Consider the following 20,458-nt stretch of genomic DNA (forward strand, 5'->3'; position numbering starts at 1 on the left):
TGTGTGTGTGTGTGTGTTTATGTTGGTATGTACTATATTCCTGTTTTTAAAATTTTAGTTTGCCCACAGTTTTCGTTGATTTTTTTAAGTTCCTTAAGTGTTTCCTACCTTTTTTTCTCTAGCTTCAAAATAGAAATATTGAAGCACATTCAGATGAAAAGGCCATGCCTTGTTCTAGGCTTGATCTATCCAAGATGAGCACTATTAAGTCTCTTTTTCTGTGACCTTCCTATGGTAACACAGCGAGTCAGGAAATCCAGTCTACTCACCTTTGGGTAGTTCTTGGAAGATTCTCTTTTATGAGAAACAATTCTTTACCAGCCTGGGAGAGAGAGGAGTGCTAAGCAAGTATTCTTAGCAGTTAACCAAGGACTCTGGAATTATCTTCACATTTTCAGCTTTGAACCCTGATCTAATAGAAATACTGATCCCCAAAGCCACCCCAATCTCCTTCTTCTCGATGGTAGGGTGACTTTTGTCTTCTTGAAGGCATTTGGGCTTTTCTGCTGCTACCTTGCTGTGTTTCTCCATTCTGCCACTTGCTATCCTAAATCAGTAGCTGCTATTTCTATTTTTGCTGATATGGGGATGTCTTTGTTTCTACTGATTTTATGGCTCTTATAACAGGCTCTGATAAAGTTTCATCAGTCTATTTAAATTTCTTTGCAGCCCTCTCTCTTAAGGAACCTGGAATCTATTTTCCTGAGGCTACATATAAGCATGTGGGTTTACAATTTGAAACACCCCTTCTTACTGACAGAAGACCACTGTTCCACATAAATTCCAGACACACCATCAGAGGCAAAATTCTTCTCACCACTTCTGGTAAGCCCATTGGATTCTAAGATGGACATTGTCAGCTGTTTACTAGCATCCATTCTCCCTTTCTTCTTTCCTGACAAAACCCTGATTTTCTTCTTGGTGTTCGACCTCTGACCCAATGTAGCCCAATAACTCAAGAGAGGTTCATTCAATCTCTCGTTTCAGGGATTGGTCTTGATTGGTCCAAGCCAGTCATTACCACCCCATCTCCTTTGCTGGTCATTACCTCTGGAACCAGTGATTAGGACAGTTCATACTTGATGGTCCCCTGGCAACTATTGGTCCATTGGGTGGCCATGGGACTCAAGTTGGCCAAATAAGATCGAAGGGAAGGATTTTTATTCCACAATCAGGAGAGAGTTTTTGTCTCTTGCTCACTGAACATGAATAGAGAAAAATATAGCCCTAAATGCTGTTGAGAGCTAATTTGCAATCATGAAGGAAGGCAGCTTGAAGACAAAACCAACGAGTACAAAAGGGCCAAACGGAGAGAATTTCAGAGTATCAGAGTCTGGGCCATGATGTGCCCAGCCTTCCTGATATGTGAGGTAATACATTCCCTCATTGTTTATACCTGTTTTAGTCAAACACATTCAAATTGATGCAGCTTCTTAAGGAAATGGGGATCTTGTGTTCTTGCCAGGTATGATAGAGGTCCTGAGGTGGGCTTGCATGGGGGGGAAACCCAGGTTTTTAATGATGAACTGTCAGCTTTGTTTGTATAGTGCAACTGAAATATTTGTTTCTTATTGATTGGCTTTTTTAACACAAGACAGAGATGCCACTGGGCCCTCAAATAAATTCTTCTTCACCAATCCAGTATTTTATCCCAATTATTCTATTTATCTTAATTATAGAGTAGTGATGATCATGTCATATCTGGTCATGTCTTATAAATGATACCTAACTATAAGAACCTTAAAAACCCTTAAAAATCTGATGTTGATTTTGTACAGCTGTCTAAATTATGTTGGAAAAGGGAGACATTTAGTTCATGTATGACTAAAAAAAAAAAATTCATTATGACCGTTCATTCCAAGATGGCTGCTCTTAGGAAAGGTACTTGGTATCTTCCTAACAAAAATGTAAATATTCTTCACAGTGTGTCATATCTCTGGTGGCTTGGAGAACTTGGAGAATGAAGGGTTTTATGCTGTAAAATGATTATTTCCAGCATTTCTAATCAAATACCTTATAAGGAAGTGAATTATATATGGTCCAAACCAGTTTGAAGCAGAATAAATTCATTCACATCTTCATGCTAGGTGTGATGGGTTTTTAAGTTTTAGACATTCAGTCTCTTTTCTTTTGTGACAGCCTCACTTTAATGCCTCGGGTTTCCTGAACACCAAGCTCTCTTTGGCTGATGTAAACTTTCATCAGTGTTTCTGACCTGAAGGCGGGATAATTTGCTTTTTTAGGGCAAAGATGTACTTAGCTTCATTTCAAGTAACCAATGACTTCTAGTTTTTCTTTCAGTTGAACTTATATCTCTGTGTGTGTGTGTGTGTGTGTACTTGTGTGTGTCTGTGCGTTTATGTACACATGTGCCTGAGCTTTTTATAAACCAGTAGCAAACAACTTAAGAGATGTGGTCACATAGAATGGACTATGCATCCTTTTCTTGAGTGAGAGATAATAAATCATTCTTCTCAGGTGGAATCTTTTATTTATGCTTTGGGATTCCATCTTATCGAGAAAGCTTTGGTTTTCCTTTTTGGCTTTGTCTAAGCTCTACTTTAGTAAGTAATTCAAATCAAGCTGACATTTATTAGTGAGGACATGGTCCACTCCAATCTCATACTCACTGTCCAGCTGTTGCCATAACAACTTTGCTATGGACTTTCCTATTTGTAAGTATGGCTGTGTAATGGCTATGCTGTGTGGTTGCAGATTTACTGTTTGTAAGTCAGTGGAATAAAATCGCTATCCACTCCCATGCCATAGGAATCGGTTATCAAGGGTGTTTATTTTGTCATTAAATGAGTGATAACTTAAAATTGGAGCAATTAGATAGTGTTATCATAATCAGGAATACAAGATTTTAGTAGCTGAGAATATTACTATTTTCTAAGACATTTCACACTTATCGTTTTATCCTCACAATAATCATGGGGGTTAGGAAGGTACATGCGTATATGCCATCATCACCGTTTTATAGTTGAAGAAAATCAAATCAAAGCAAAGTGATTTTTCCTGAGGCCACTCAGTTAAAAAGTGGCCAGTCCTGGGGTTCAAAATCAGAGCTTCTAAATTCCACTCTCTTTTTGCCAGAGGAAGAAACAAAGGTTGCAGCAGTACTCTGAGATCATTCCAAATTATTGCCTGTGTTGTTCTTGACGTTAATTTTTTGAGATATTTCAAGGGGATTTTAAGTCACTCCCTTTGTTGGAAAATGGAACTGTTTATTTGGGTACTCTGGCTGGCATGCCAGTTAAATCATTTCTGTGTTGTTAAATACTTCTTAGGGCAAGGGTGGAGGTGGTTCTAGAAAGACATAGCTTCACATTCCTTTCTTTCTTAGAGACCCAGAAATTCAGATTCTCTGGGGATGGAACCTCTTTAGGTTTAGGTTTTGAAAGGATCTTTTGAGTTGTTAGCTCCCCCATGGAAGAGTTAGAAAGTTTCAGTGTTCTTTCTGCATCTTAGAGATACCATTTTGTCCTGATTACCACATCTCTTGGAATTCTCTCTGTGATTTCAAGAACTCATTCAGTGAATTTTTTGAGTGTCTATATATGCTGGCAACGCTCAGCCCCTCCCTTTGGGGATCTCACCATGTTTTCTGGTTTAAGGGACTATGTTCAGAAGCAAGCAGTTGATTTTGCTGAGATTAGTGATAAACTAAAGAGACTGAAACACTGTTGTACTACTTGAGATACTCTGCTCAAGTAGTAGAATATTCCATTGAGTCAATGTTGGACACAGGTTGTTCCTTTTAAACCTGAGTCAATATGTTCTAGAAGTTGTGCTATTAACATTTGAAATCTGTAAAGCCGGATGCTTAAAATAACGGCTATTTCTTTAAAACGGGGAAGGAGTATCTTTGGGGCCTGGGCGCCATTTTTGTTTAACTCTGAGGAGCATCAGAGGTGGTCTTAGATGCTGGGAATGAGCCCACTGAGCTGGAGGGCAGCCTGTCAGACAGTGCGAGGCAGGGGAAGGAAGGAAGTAGCTCATGTGCTTCCTTGTCCTCTACTCGATCTGCACTCCCTCCCAAAGTGATTTTGTCCCATCCCAACGGCTTGCTGCATTTTTCAGAGCTTGCTCAGGAAAATAGAAGCCACTCTAAGTATTATAAGCAGTAATGACTTCAATTCAGAGAATTAGAGGCTTGCAAAACTGTTGGAAGGTCTGGAAGCTAAGGTCATCTCCCACTGCAGATTTCAGCTGCCTGCATCTCTGGAGCGGGTAGTGCTCAAAAGCTTGCCTGGAAGTCACGATGAATTTCAAGTCTCCAGGAAGCCGACACGGCTGGCCTACAGCTCCAGAGCAGGTGATTCTCTAGAGCTTGCCTGGAAACCCCCGTATCTGCTGACATGTATGCCTGGAAATCTTGCTGGAGAACTCTGGCTTCCAAACTTTGTGCAAGGGCCTCTGAGAGGCAGAGTCTAACTCACAACCATACGGGGGAAGACTTCTGAGAAATGTGTTTCCAGGCTTCTCCCCTGTGATGCAGAGGAGAATGTAGCAGGAGGTGGTGTTGATGCTGAGTTAGCTGACAACCAAGGACATTGCCTGTATCCATTTTAAAGACCTTTTCTTCAGTCCTCACCACGTGAAAAACACTGTTACCATATGAGAATGAGCGAGTCCAAGGCCTCATGACGATCACAAATATGAATGAATTTAGTAGTCTTTATCCTCTTAAAAAACTGCTCTTTTAGCAAAAAAGTAGGCAAATAAAAAAGAAGTGAGCAGGAAACCAGTGATAGCTTCACTTTGACCTACGTTTCTGTCCCCAAAGCAAACAACTTCACTCACCAGTGGAGGTAATTTAAAAAAAATTCCTATGGATCACCCAGTTACTCCCTGAGTCTTTACCAAGTCTGAATGAATTTCAGATATTGACTAAGAGTTGTCTATTCTATCATAAGGAGAGAGACTCCTAAATCAACAGTTCTCAAAATGTCTGATGCAATGAAGTACTTCTAGAGTATTAATACAATGAAGAAAAACACCTTTCCTTTTAAAAGTAAAAGGGGATGATCAGGGAAATAGAAATAATAATTCTTGCAAAGTAGAAAATCATCTTCTGGCTCTTCCCTCCACCTATTTCTTTTTTTTTAATCCCCATTTCATCATGTACTTTTTCTCTAATCCCTCTTTCTCTCCTCACACCAATTGTGCCATTAGCTCTTCCTTTTCTTTGTTTTTCCAAGGAGACTTGGCCATAGCCAGTAATGGTCATCCCCCACCTCAGGAACACGGACTGTGTTAATATAAATCATTTGTGGAGAGCATACGATAGCCGACCGCTCCGGCCAGTAGGTCTTGGAATGTGTTCTCCTGCCAAAGCCCCTCCTCCCTCCCACAGACATTTTCATCACTGGATTGCAAAGACAGATAATGCACACGAAGCAGTAAGAGCCATTTTTTTCCAGCATACCTTCCTCCCACCAAAACTCACCCTGATACCCAATGGGAAAGAAATGAGATAACTAGGATTTTTTTTTTCCTTAGAAAATTTGCAAGACGAAGCCCAAGAGACAGAGCCTGCCAGGTGTTGTGGAGAGCATGACCGCTCGGTCCCTTTGGCCACACATGCTGAAGTCATGAAGTCAGGAAACCTGACCCAGGAGTCGCCGTCCAGTTTGAGGGCTGACGAAGCACCACGTGGTCTGGGACAACTGGTAACCCCGCCCGTCCCTGGAGCCCAAGCCTGATCTGAGGGTTTTCTTGGGCAGGGGTCAGTGGGAGGGAGACTGGGGGCTTGGGACTACTTGAGCACATTCTGGGAAACCCTGAAAGACTGGGATAAACTGGGGCCTTGGTGTCCCTGCAGTTGCAAGGGAAGTCCCATCCATGCCGTTGATTGATGCCAAGCGCCTGGAGTCTACCCTGGGTCATGGTACAGGGTCTTGGATGCATATGCCCACGATGAACGAGATGGGATGTCCTATAGGTTTAAATGAGAGAGAGTGAGAAAGCACATACTTCCATGTTTTTCTATTACAGGTTTATCTTTATTAAAATTACAAGGTGAGACTGTCCTACAAAAATGAACACAAACATAAGAGTGAACAAAGTCTTAAATACAGTCTCTAGGCTCCACTTGCTCCTCCCTGAGCCCAGAGACAATCGGTTCCCACTCTGTCATATGCTGTTGTTCCTGGTCGAGGTGGCATATTCATACCAGGCTTTTATGGATTCAGAAGGCTTGAGTGCCAAGCTCCTTTTCTCCAGCCTTGACACAACCTGGCAAAGCAAACGGGATCCTCCTCTTTGACCCTGCTGATCAGCTCTGAGACCAGCCCCAGCTGCCTCTGACCCCCCTGGGGACCAGAGCACCTTCTGGGCTCACTCGGAGAAACATTCCCCAGATATGGAGTTGTATAATCAATATGGCCCTGTGCTCTGGTTCTCAAATGAGTTGGCAGAATGTTCACCAGGGAGACTTGTTACAAATGCCGATTCCAGGCTGCCAGCCCCAAAGGTCTAGGTGGGCTGCTGCAGACCAGGGCCTCTTTCATAAGTTCCCAGGTGAGTCTGATGGAGTTGCTGAGCACTGCCGACCTGCCTGGGACCGCTGCACTAGAAACTTCCTGCAGCGATGTCTCTGCATGCCTCCTTTGTACCCCTACCCTCCCCACCCAGACAGGTGCAGACATTTGCTTTTTGCTGTATGTCAGAGCGTTTTACAACTAGCTTTCTGCAGAACAGTAAAAAACAAAAGAGTTCAACTTAAACATAGCCAAATGGCTTTTCACGGAGCAGTGAAGTGATTTCCTACCCGGCTCTGCTCTGAAGGGAATCTGAGAAGCTCTGTTCACTCTGGGCCTTTTTGCACGTTTACCCTGGGCCCACTTCAGATTCACCCCGCAACAGACCTGGACTGCTGGGTCCAGGGTCCATCACACTGGTTTATTTCAGGCCTGCGTCCCTAGGGGTGGGTGGGAGCTGGCTGAAGCCTCGGGCCAGCTGGGTAGCAGAGCCTCGTGCCCGCGCTGCCTGGTGGCCTTCTGAGCTCTGCAAGGTGGGTGGTCCAGGCGCTGGCAGAGCTCAAGGCTGCAGGAGTTCACAGCCCCCTCTGGGGGACATGACGAATGGCTGCGCTGACAAACCGTGGTCTGCTTTCCATCTCGGAGCCATGCACGGTTTCGCTTTCAAAGCAGGAAAACAAACCACGGGAACCAGACACAACACATGCAGGCCACAAATGATACAGCCATTTTCTCCTCTCAAGCAAGGGACCTGCAAAGGTGAAAGAAAAACAGCTCTGTTAGAATTCTTTGATGAATACAGAAAACTCCACTGGGGCTTGGCCTGAGAGCTTCCTTATCTGCCCTTCTTCTGACCAGGTTGAGATTCAGTCGTCTCCGGTGGGCAGATCGATCTGATATTGGTCTTTTCCAGGGCTTTCCAATCGTGCTCCAGCCCTACTGCTTCCCAGGCCACTGTGGAGGGGCCCACGCAGCACACCAGCCGGCTCCATGTCTATCAGATGCATTCGTATAGTGCCACTAAAATATCCTTTGAGGAGAAGACTCTGCAGGTAAAGGACATTCAGAATATTCTAATCTACTCTGATCTCACCTTCATTTTAATGGGTGGGTCCAGTGAAGAAAGGAGGAGAAAAGAACAGTTTCACAAGAAGTGCATTGATTTCTGTGACCCGCCTCTCTCTGATGTCACCCCTCCCCCCCATTTCCCTCTTTCACCCTCTGTTCCTTCCTTTAGGGTTTGCATGGTAATTTAAGGTTGAGTTATCAAGAGCCAGAAAGAACTAGTAAAGAATTACGTCTCTGTAGATTGTGAATGACAAGAAAAGCGTGTTAGCTAACCAGTATAATAAGTGATCCCCCTGCCTCAGCCTCTCTTAGTTGGCAGGCAGGTCTCTGGGACGCCTTGGTCCTATCTGCCACACTAGTTCATGGACACGGAGCCTGTCCTCTCTGTGTTCCTACGGCAACATAGGAAATATAATAGATAACTTGGGGTGGCTGCCTGTTAATAATGGCTCACCCTTCCATGCCCACTCCCCACAAATGAGTGCCCCCCCAGCCACGTGTATAATAAGTGGCTTTGTTCCCCTAGCCATAGCTATCTGAGCCAGTCTGGCCAGTGAATTCCTTCTCTTCACAGTGCAGTCGTTAAGAGCGTGGACTCATGCTCATGCAAGAGGAGACATAAGAAGCAGGGCCATAAGTGTTGTAGGTAGACAGGACACTATGAGCAAAGCAGGGAGGATTAAATGAGTAAAGAGTGCAGGGTAGGCTGGAGGGAGCCCCGGGAAAGAAGGGTGGGGACCCTGTTGTATCAGGTTAAAGGATCTGGGATATTCTCTTAGGCAACTGGCAGATGTTAGGAGGTACCTTAAGCAAGTGAAATGATCAGATCCAAGTATTACAAAGTTAACTCTAGCGGCTCGGTGGAACATGGATCGGGAATGGAGAGGTGGATAGGAGAATCTCTCTCAAATAGCTCTTTTGCTCAGTTATTTAGAAAAATCCTATAGGGAGTGCTCATTGGGTGTCAAAGGAGAGTGGATAAGAGCTTCAAGTGTGGAGGTCACTGTGAAAAAGAAGGAGAAAGGGCTTCACGACGCAGATCCAACAAGACTTGATGACTGATTTGCTGGGGTATGAGGGAGGGGCAGGACTCAAGGGTTACTGAGACCACAAAGGGACTGACAAGGGCCGCTATTCCGAAAGGGACATGCAGGAAGAGGAGCTCTTTGGGGTAGGGGCAGGGGAGTGGGGAGGATGTATATGGAAATGAGTTTCCTCCTTAAGTAATGAGGCTATCCTAACATTAGAGACAGTCCACAGGTTTAGCATCAATCCACGCCATCTACAAAACTAATGTGAGGGGGCTTTCCTGGTGGTTCAGTGGTTAAGGCTCCGTGCTTCCACTGCAGGGGGCACGGGTTCGATCCCTGGTTGGGGAACTGAGATCCCACATACCACGTGGCCAAAAACAAAAAACAAAAAACAACTAATGTGAAAGCAAAGAAGTATATTTTATGATGATGTGAAATAATCAGAACATGCTAACAGAAAAGTCATGAAGGAAACAAGTTTTTGAAAAGAGTGTGACCCCAGTACTGATTTGAAAGCCCTTTCCGGAGCAGTTGTGCCTCTTACAGATCCATAGCAGGGCCAGGACACAATCACCTTCAGTGAGGGTGGGCTTCTTTGGAGAACTGAGGTAAACATTTGGGCCCATGGATAAACACTGCCCAAACTTCTTTTGGGAAAGGATGCTCAGGGGAATTAGGTAGAGCAGAAGATCCTATTTTCTGCCAGTTTTCTCCCCTTCTCCCAAGTTTCTGAAATTCACACTTGGCTTGCTCTCTCTCTTTCTCTCTCTCTCTCTCCCTCTCCCTCTCCCTCTCTCTTTTTTTTTTTTTTTTTTTTAACACACACCACGTGTACCTTTGTGTTGAAATATGGACAACTCTGACTTACTAGGATATTTTTTCTGTATCACCTACTTCCCCATAGAAGTGTAAGAAAGATGGAGTTGGGGGAGAATAGTAGAAAGAGCCAGGCTTTGGTGCCAGACAAACCTGCTGTCAAATTCTACTCGAAGTGGCCCTGGGCAAGACACTGAGCTTCTCTGGGCCTCAGTTTCTTTAAAACTTCATTGGACTATTTCAGTGTTGGAGGTGATGTCTATAAAATATTGAGCGTTTAGTAAGCATTTGATAACAATGAGAATGAACTTGGTACTTTGTGACTACACACTCTGAGATTTTCTTGTTGCATTGTTCATCATAGGAAATAATGGTCCCCGCATATGAGCCAACAGGTAAAATTCTCTAGAAACAAAACTTTAGCAAATATCAATGTGGAATTTATTCATGTTTTATTTAATTACTTGGGGCATTTAATGAAAGAATGAATTATTAAGTGAGAACATTGATTGTTCCCTGTGTATGGCAAGAAGATCTCCTGTGTAGGCTTAAAATAGCTCCATAAAATGTAGAGCAGGCCATAGTAAATTAAAGAAACGAAGGGAAATGGCATGAGGATGGAAAACACAATTTAGCCTGTACGTCTGCATAAAACGGCAGCCACACCCCAATTGTTCCACACACCCCCCCTACCCAGGACTGTGGGCTCTCTGGAATGCTGGTGAGCGCTGGGATCATGAGCCAGAGCAAGGCAAGCTCTCTTTGGTGTCTGTGTCCCTCCAGACCCTCTACCCTTCTTCACCCTGCTCTGGGCCCTGGAAGCCTTTCTCTCCAGCTTCACGTTGGGTTTGTCCAATGGGAAACCCTTGTAGGATATGGGAGGGAGGGAGGAGAGAAGGTTTGAGGTATTTATCCCCCTGATTCTCTCTACTGAGGTTCTTGTCTCTCTCCAATGGGTCTCTCTTCTCTGACACTCTCCTTCTAGGTTCCAAAAGTTACGTTCCAGAGGTTCCCTGGAGGGGAGGTTCCCTCCCACCACCGCTTTGGGCCTAGAGGCGGTAACATCTCCCTTGTCTTTAGACCCGGGGTACAGTTCCATCCCTCGTGTGGTACACTCTGCCCACACTGCAAATATGCCTTTAATTAAACCTTTTTAGAGTTCTTTGGATTTGAGTGTGCCATCTGTTTCCTGCTGGGCAGTTAGCAGTGATACCAGCCAAGTCTCACTGGTACTAAAGACTGAGAAAACTGGAGGAAAGGAGGCAAAAGGAGAAAACAGAAAATCAGAAAGGAGGGAGGGTATGGGGGCGATGGAGAGTATCACTGGAGGACAGAGGAGTAGAGAAGGTGAGAAATAAATTGTGGGTCACACCAACGGAGCAGAAAAGTGATGTGTGGGGCAAAGAGATGAAACACCAGCCTAACAGTCTGGGACCACCCCTCACCCTTGGACTCAGCAGCCCTTGAGAACCTCCCAGGTGTCAAGGTAAAGCCACACAAGGTGGTCCACCCAGGTGGGCTAGAGTGCGTAGTGCAAGGGTAAATTGAGTTGTACTTAAGGCAGTAACCTCTGAGCGCTTCACTGTGTGAAGACACAGTCTAGGAGTTGATGGTTAAAATGTATATTATCTAGCATCTTGAGATGAATCTACATTATATTCCATGTATTCCAAAAGGGAAAACAATATTAATTGAGGGCCTACTCCTTGCCAGAACAGGTGTTTTTTAATCCTCATAGAAGCTGAAAGTAGAACAGCATTATCCCCATTTCACAGGTGAGGAAATACCTTCAGTGAAATTAAGTAACTGGCCTGAAGGTACACAGCTAGTGTGTTTCAGAGGTGGGAGCTGAACACAGATTTTCTGATTTCACTGGGCAACCACACTAACTCAAAAATGAGGAATCCTTATCCAGAGTGATCCATGAACATTTCCAGTAGTTGAGGCATGACTGTACACTTCTAGGCTCTGCTAGAGACTCATGGAAGTATATAAGTGGATCTCTCTTAATGGCCCTGATCTATGTTATTAGTGACAAGCCAGAAGTAGGACAACGTTGAGCCTCAAATGTAGCTGTTGAGACAGAGACAGAGAGGCTTACATTTTGCCCTCCTTTGTACCCCGTGCATTGTGCTCCAGATGGTCAGCCCTGGGTTGGTATCAGTGAGTTGCACACTAGGACGTATTCTCTGGGGCTGGCAGCTGGAATTGCCTACTGGGAGAAATGAGGAGAAAGAAAGTCTGAGCTTTAAAGGGAAATAGACACGAACATAATCACCCTGGGCTTTCTAACCAAGCATTCTCTTCAGTGCAATCCAGCAGTTACTGAGAGCACAGAGAGCCCAGTCCAAATCAGAGCATGCCTCTCTTTTAGCTGTGTGACTTTGGATTAGTTAATCAACATCTCTGAGCCCTTTCTTTCCTAATTAATAAAATGGTGCTAATATTATTATCATAACTTACAGGGTCATTTTGAAGATTAAATTACCTTTAAGTATAATACAGTGCTTGAAATGTAGTGGATTAAAATAAATGATCACCATCATCGTCATCACCATCATCAAGGACTTCACAGCCTGGTTGGAAGGATATGCAACTAAGAGTTGCTATTTAGAAAAAAATGTGTTCATTCTGAACAGTGTTTTTCAAAAGGAGAACAAGAGAGCCAGCTTTGGTTCATACCCTTTAGTCTTGGGGCAAGCCACCTAGTTTCCCCGAACCTCAATTTTGGCATATGTAAAATGGGGCTAATAACGTGCCAGCTCCCCAGAATACTGAGTTAATGATATACATAGATGAAATGGAACGTAGCACCTTAGAACAGGGGTCCCCAGTGCCGGGGCTGCGGGCCAGTAGCGGTTGCGGCCCTGTCAGGAACGGGGCCACACAGCAGGAGGTGAGCGGCGAGCGAGTGATCGAAGCTTCATCTGCCGCTCCCCCTCGCTCCCATTACCGCCTGAACCGTCAACCCCTGCTTCCCCACGGTCCACGAAAAAGTTGTCTTCCACGAAACCGGTCCCTGGTGCCAAAAAGGTTGGGGATCATTGCCTTAGAACATGGAATTAAGGGAGTAAGAGCTCCTCACTTGTAACAGCACTTGTCGAGTTTTTGCCACCTTTGATTTCCATCTCAGTGGTGTGTGTTCCAGAACCAGCATTTTAAAGGTCTCTTTCAGTTTCCAGAAGCAATTTCTTGATTCATTTTCCTTTCTAATGTCCTCCCCTTAGAAGAAATAGACTTGGCATGTGTTGGCCAGAGACAGTGTGTGAACTGGGATTGGGGATGACGGTGGTATGATGTGCTGTGTGCTCACATGTGCGCATGTTATGTTTCCAGGAAAACTGAGGCTGCTCTGCGAATTCCCAGCACCAAGTACTAGGGCAGGGTGGCTCATTTTGTAGCTCTGACAGGGGATTGTCACTGAGGATATAATGATAAGCCCTTATTTGGGAAAGCTTTCACTTGTGGGAGGTTTGTTTTGTTTTCTAATAATTTCTCTTAAAACAGAAGAACACTAATCAATATCAAATCTAGTTGATTCTGCAACTGTTTAGTGAGTGACTGTTATGTAAGACCCTGGGTTTGGAAGCCCCACCTCTTTAAGACTTTTTTAAACCTTAATTTCTGCTAGAGTTAATAAAGCAAAGCACAGCCAGCCTTTTGGCCACCGCTACAGGGATTAACACCCAAACGCTTCTGAGGAGCAGCTGCGTGTGCCAGTGGGACTGCACCCTGTTCTTCTGAGTTTATTCTCCTGTTTCCTTTTCAGAGAAAAGAGGAAAAGAGGCACAGGAGTCCCCAGGCAAGAAGTATAGATAGCAAAAGCCATTGCATGGAGCTCTGCAGAGGCTGACAAGCAGGTGGGTAATGATGTAAGGGCGAAGAAGTGGTGGGTGAACAAGAGGAAGGGCGAAGTGAGTGTGACTGCATTTGAAGCTGAGTCAGCTCTTCCTGATTTCCTGTTGCAGACTAACTGCTAAACATTTCTGATATTGTCCTTATCATAAGAAAAATACCTTAGGTTTCCCTAGTGCCTTCTTCTGCAACAGACTTCTGAGAAGCAGGTAGTGGAGGGAACGTTTATATGAGGTGCATGAAGAGGTTAATTAAAGAGAACATCTAAACCCTAATGAATATGCCCCAGATACCCATATTCATGGGCTTCTGACGGGAGTCTCCAGCCTGCACTGGCTTGGCAGAGGGGATAGCATCGACAAGAAAGACAGATTGCACAACCAACATATTTTATAAGTGTGATGATGAAGGAAAAGACTCAAACAGATACTCTTCTGCAGGCAGTTGGGAAACTCAGAGCAGACATGAGACAAGTTAGTGTGTGCTGGCCAAATAGGAAGATGGAAAGAGAGAATGATTATAAAAACACCTACCCACCATTTCAGTGGCCATTACTGGGCTATGGAAAAGGCAGCTTACAACAAACCAGAGACTCTAAGAAACCAGCACCGTAGGGAGATGGCTTTCGGGTCAGAAAAATTCTCACTAATCCCTGCTTTGCAAAACATCAGTGAGTACATGTAATACGCACAAAACCTGAGCTTTCAATAAATCAGAAAACAATGGAGGCATTGTCTGAACTCGCCAGATAGTCCTCTGCGTCCACCACGCAGAACACTCCAGTCTGTGTGCAGCCAAAACTCAGCCCAATCTTATCTAACTGAATTGATTTATGAGAGGAAAAACCTAAAAAGGGAAGCAGCAAAATATTGATATTAATTCTGATAATGCATCGACTAGTGCTCATATAAATCACTCTCCCCGCTCAGATTGATTTCATAAGAGTAAGAACTCCATGCCTAAACTCATCTCCAGCCGCCCAGGCAGCCACCCAGGGCCTGCTCCTGCAGATAGAACTCAGGAAAAAGGGTGGGGGGTCTGCTGGAAGTTCACAGAAGTTTTGCCTGAGAAAAGCCTGTGGGATCAGCCCCAGAGGTACCGATGTAATTGGCCACACACACAAATGTTGCCGCATCCGAACATTTTTGGCAACTCATGAAAGCCTTGTTCCTAGAGGCCACTTGAGTGTCCAAATAAAAGGGGATTTTTGTTAGTGAAAACTGGAAAGAATAACCCATCCTAGGATCAGGCTAATAGGGCCTGGCCTGTTAAAATGTAACACTGGGCCGGCCAGAGTTTGAAGTGTTGCTGGCAAGGATTTGGAGCAGCCGTGAGGAGAGCCAAGCGTCTCTCACAAGGAAAACTCTGCTGGTGAGGGGAGATTTCCACTGCCCCAAGAGCCTGTAGGGCCCACTTCGAGGGGGAGAGCTTCTTCTGGGGCAGAAGTCTTCCATACAGGGCTGAAGGGAGAGAGCCTAGGGTTGCTTCTGCCTCCCTCTACACCCCAAGCTCCCCTCCCCGATCCCCTACCCCACCCACCAGGCTGTGATTCTAGGCAAGTGAGACTCCGTGGCCAACCTCCGGGGTCGCTTCTGCACATGGCCTGGGAACAGCAATTGCTCTCCTTGTGTTTGCAGGGCGTTGACAGCCCTGGGCTGAGGGAGCTGGGGGAGGGAAGCAGAAACAGTGATGCTGTAGAAAGAAGGCCACAGAGGCCTTCTTTTATCACCAAAGGGCCCCCAGCTGAAGAAAGTTCTACTGCTGCCTGCTTCACAAAGGAAATGCCTTCTTCTACTGCAGGCCAGTCTTGGCCTGTATGTGGAGCAGAGGCCCTGAGGCTCTGCATTTGGCGTTGCCAACTGAAATACAGGACACCCAGTGAAATTTGAGTTTCAGATAAACAATGAAAAATATTTCAGTATAAGTATGTCCCAAATGTTGTATGGGACATAATTATACTAAAAAATTTTTCATTGTTTATCTGAAATTCAAATTTCACTGGGTGTCCTGTATTTTTATTTGTTGTGTTAGGTATGATTCTTAGACACCACTAATGACCCTCACCTTTGAATAATCTCCTCCCCTGGAGTGTGGGTGACACTGGTGACTAAATGAGACATCACTTCTGCAATTGTCTTACATTACATGGCAAAAAGGATTTTTGCAAATGTAATTAAGGTTACTAATCAGTTGAGTTTGAGTTAATCAAAAGGAGATTATCTGTATGGGCTGGACCTAACCATATGAACCCTTTCAATGTGGATCTAGAAGCCAGAGACAGAAGAAGTCCAAGATTTCAAGCAGTAGAGAATTCTCTGTTGGCTTTGAAGGAGAACACTCTTGTGTTGCAGAGGAGGCCTCATGGCAGGGCACAGCAGTCAGCCTCTAGGAGCTGAGAGCAGTCCCCACTTAACAGCCAACAAGAAAACAGGGACATGAGTCCTATACCACACTGAACTGGATTCTGACAACACCCTGAAAGAGCTTGGAGGAAGACTCCGAGCCTCAGGAGAGATGGCAGGCTGGCTGACCCTGATTTTCGCTGTGGGAGACCCTGAGCAGAGAACCCACCCACGTTGCGCCAGACTCTGGACTCCTGCGAACTGTGAGAGAAAAATTGTGTTGTTTTCAGTTGCTAAGTTTGTGGTAATGTGTTAGGCAGCAATAACAAATAAATACATTTGCTAAATCTGGCAGCCCTATCTGTATCCTGTGGTCTCTAAGACACACTTGTAGGGGTTCCTGGTGTAGGTAGCAAGGATAGAAGATGGTTGAAGGGACAAGGGAGACCTGGATATACTGGGTATCCTCTTGTTAACAACCTCAATAGAAAAAGAGCAAAGGCAGGAAGGCAAACCATAGTATTGACTGCTCTGGTGCTCGTGTCCTGGCAGACAGAGGTGGTGTGGCCTCCTGGACCCCACAGCCCCCAAGTCTTAGTTTAGACCTGTAGACACACACACACACACACACACACACACACCCCTATACACCTTCTTTCCCAGGGAGGAATGTGGAAGACAAGCTTGTCACTTGTCTCAGAGACAGATACAGTTACTAGTTGTGCGCTTAAACATGTGGTGTCAGCCAGAGCCCATTACTTATCCAAAGCTATAGAAACACATGTGTTTCACGTAAGGATAAAATCTGTGTGTGTGTATGTGTGTGTGTGTTGGAGGGTGGGTGTGAATATAAACAAAGAAGGTGAGGGCTGTGCCAGTCTAGAACTTGCTTGGGCATCAGTTCAGCTTCCATTCAGATCATGTAAACAAGCCCTCAGAGTCTCAAAGAAACTTGGATATCATTTTTAAAAGGGTCAGAAGGCTTGGTTTTGTGTTTCAATTCTCCAAATGTTCTTTTGCTTATGGATTCCCCTAAATTCTCTTTCCAACAGCTTCTTCTGTCCCTCTGGCCTCACACTACCCTTAAAAGTGGCCAGAGGAAACTCTTAGGTGTCAGCCAGTCAGCATGGAGAGATTCTCTTTCATCCCCTGAGTGTCTGGAGGTGTGAGTTTAATGAGAGGCATCGACCTTTTGAATTATACAAATGGACCTCTTTAGCAATCACTTCCCTCCCCAGTCCATACCCACCCTCGGCTTTTAATCTTCTCAATTATATTTCCTTTTCATTGATTACTACTTTGCTAACTTTCAGATTGAACAGGCAGTAAAACCTTAGCCACACAGGTAACACAATTGCTTTTTGAGCCTGACGCCTGCATCTCACCTCCTGAGGGGGCTTTCAGGCCCCCCTCCCACCCTACTGGGTCTTGGCAAGTCCATTGACCTTCAGTTGATTTTGCAAGATGGCCCCTTCCATCCAAAGATCTGTGCAGTTCTGGTTAAGAAGACGGGGTTTCAGTTCTGAACTTTAGTAGCAAAGATGGGGAGGTTTCATGCTGCCACTGGGAGTGTGGGAAGGACCCTCTTAGAGGCTGGCTGTTCCCATCTAGGCCTGGGAGTGGCAGGTGATAGGCCTGGGAGCAGGGAGCTCTGAGTTCTCTTCCCACCTCTGCTCTGACTTTTCGAGTGACCTTCGTTGAACCACTTAACTTTCTGTGCTTTCCTCTCTGTGCCATCTGTAAGGGGGAGACAATGACACTTGTCTGTGAAAATGCTTTGAGGGATACTGGCATAAAAGATGCAATGTAAAAGCAAGTGATGGGCAATGCTTCCCATAAAGAGCCCCTTGTGTGCATCTGCAAGAGGCCACATATGAGGGCTAAGAAGAAAAATGGAGAGATTTCCTTGATATCGAGGCCAGGCGGAGGACGTGGCTTAGGACCAGTTAGAGCTCCCTTCTGTGGCTGGGGGCTCCTGAGCTGCTGCCTGCATGTGAGCTCAGCGAGGGGCATGCTGGGACCTGGCCGGCAGAACAAACAGATCCGAGGTCTCTGCCCCAAGCAGGACCCAGTGCCATGTCAGGATTAGCCAGGGAACCTGACGAGCAGCAAGGGGGGCCTGCCTCCCGTGATTTATGGGCATTGACGCAGGGACCCGGCGAGGGAGGCGGGAGTCAGAGAACTTTGGGGACATTTTCAAAACTGGAGGTCGTTCAGAGGAAATTACTCAATAAAAACCAGGTTTCTCTAACTGAATAGATCAATTTACAGCTCATAAGGTGGAAAAAGTCTGAGACTTCAGGATTCTGGTTGGGCGGGTCTCCTAAGTTTTCCTCCCTTGGCAGGGTGGCTGTGGCTTTGGCTGTCTCAGGCCGGGCACCCCTTCTGTAGCTTTCAGGGCCAGAATTTTTCTCTCGTCTTGTTTCTCTCTTTCTCTGCTACTTACATTTTTCTGGTTAAGATTCCTCTCCTCTCTTACCAGCCTCCCACTTTCACCTCCCTACAGTCCTATTAGAGAAGCCCCTGTTGTTTTTGTTTTCCTGATAATACAAATTCTTTTTCCATGGCTCGCCCCTCTCAGCTGCATCTCTCTCCCCATGGCTAGTCTCAGCGCCTTTCTTCCTTCTGTTTTTCCTTCAGGTCCCTAAAGCTTCCGCCTTTCTCCTCCAGCTGCCCGTGGTCTGTTTTTCTGTACACCTCTCAACCTATTTCCCCCTCTCTGCCTTTTATCTTCCCAGCCCTCCTCTTTGGTTGCTCTCTTGGCCTTTCTCAGTTGCTACTGCAGTAATTCATCATGAGCGTCCAGTAACACTATCACCTATTGACTGGATTTCTTTAAGCTTGCATGAAAGCAAGGGAGTTCTCAGGGAGACAGGATCATAGGAAGATGGACAGGACCCAGATGGAGCGAGCTGTATTGGAATTCCATCATCCATCAGTCATCATTCATCTATGGACCCATCATCCATCTATCCACCCATCATCCATTCATCCACCCATCTACCCATCCATCCATCCATCCATCCACACCTTCATTTAATCATTCGTGGATTTATTCATTCAACAAGTATTTGTTGAAATGTGTTATATGCCAGGCACTGGGCTAGGCACTTGGGAGAGAATGGTGGTCCAGCATAGACATGAGTCTTCACTTCAGTAAGGACTAAGGAGAGGTGTATGGTACCAAGAGACCATCTCATCAGGGTATGACCTACTTAGGAATGGGGAATTAGGCTGAGAGGGAAGAACATGCAGGCAGTGGGCATAGCTTTTGAGAAAGGCTGCCACTCCTCATCCCTACCAAATCCTCTCCCATTTGCAGATCAAGGACTCTAATTCTTCTAGCAGAAGTCAAAGCCGTTGGGCCATAGGCTTCAAGTGCAACATATCCTGTGACCTGGTAACAGTGACTTAAGTATAATCAGTCTAACTAGTAAATAATGGTCATCAGTCCTTCCCTGGGAACAGACTTTATTAGGGGGTAGAAGGGGCATTTGACACCTGAAGGTAGGAGATTGTGGGGAAGAGTCATCTCTAGTTTGTGGATGTGTCCCTAGGATGATGTGCTCATCTACGTGGTGCTAGGGGTGAACTCTGAGGGTTTGCGGGAACAGCATATGCTTCCTCCCCAGCCTGCTCTTCCAGGTGTCAGTTGGCTGGCCCAGCAAGCTGCTCCTTCTTTCTTTGGGGCCTCAGTCCTTCCATAAACTTTGGGGCCTCTAGTCCTTCTAGAAGCCCAGCACCTCCCTCCTCCCTCTCACCGGCACTGGTCACAAATTCAAAGCGGCCCTTGAGTTTCATGGCTCGATGGCCTTGTAATTGTTATTGGAACTCGCCTTGGATGGATTTACGGTAATGAACTCACCTAATAGCTAAACCCATCACGGGCCTCTTTGCAGACAGGATCTTTCCTGAGTGAAGATATTAGAAAACCATTCTGCAAAGGAAAAGCAATACTGACTGGTGACTTCGAGTTTAGGAAAAACACCACTGTTTGGGTTTTTCTGTTGGCCTCTAACTTTAAACACTTCATTGGCCAGTTGCTAACCAACACGGGTTTTGGCCAAGATCCTGTTTATGTTGGCACCAAATGTATGTATCACAAGCAGTTTGTGTGTTTCTGGGCATGTGTGTACGTGTGTATGAGTCTGTATATGTTACAAACTCCAAAACCTTTGAGCACAAGGTTTTGGGCTCTTTTTACAGATTGTTCTGGCCAAGAAAACAAGCAACTAGCAGGCAGGGCATCCAGATGCATTAATGACTTGCTTTCAGGTCACCCTTCCCCATCACAGCCACCCTCTGGCTTGGCCTGACCTGGCATTGAGATCTCTGCCTCCCTGGTCTCCTGTCCTACTGAGTTATGAATGAGTGAGGTGGCCTCTGCCCAGTGAAAGGGGCTCTGGGGACAGTGAGTGCTTTCTGTGTCACCTCAGTCTGCAGCACCAGAAGGCGAATCATCAGGAATGCCTAGGACAAGGAATTTTCTCCTGGCTGGAGCCAGAAAGGCTCCATGTTTTTGTGGCTTGGCATTAAGCAAACAGCTGCTTTTTTGTTCTCTCCTCAAATTATTTGTCCAAACAAAAGGCAACTGTCATGGGGAGAAAAGTACAACTTTTCCAGCATTTGCCCCTTTCTGTGCCTCTTCTCACAGCATGATTTCTGACTCTGTGCATTTCCACAGCTCAGTGTCAGATTTCCAGCTGACAGCAAGGCAGGGTTTGCTGCTCTGGAATGTGAAAGCCACCCTCTGCCTCTCTTAAGCCTCCTGACCCAATGCAACATCAGAGCTAAAGGCAAATTTCACAGGATGGCACATTCCCTGTCCGAAATCCCAAAGGGTTTCCTAAGTCCATAAATT

At 45.5% G+C, this 20,458-nt stretch overlaps 1 long non-coding RNA gene across 1 annotated transcript in view; it reads left to right on the forward strand.

The window, feature by feature from the left end:
• Positions 1-20,458, forward strand: part of LOC309663681 — a 114,923-nt gene that overhangs the window by 51,896 nt on the left and 42,569 nt on the right. Inside the window, exon 3 of the long non-coding RNA XR_014265399.1 lies at positions 670-13,260. This is a non-coding gene — a long non-coding RNA (uncharacterized lncRNA). The remainder of the gene's footprint in view (positions 1-669; positions 13,261-20,458) is intronic.

The sequence above is a fragment of the Balaenoptera physalus genome (genome assembly GCF_965194825.1).
Source record: "Balaenoptera physalus genome assembly, chromosome: 7".
In the NCBI taxonomy this organism is placed as follows: domain Eukaryota; kingdom Metazoa; phylum Chordata; class Mammalia; order Artiodactyla; family Balaenopteridae; genus Balaenoptera; species Balaenoptera physalus.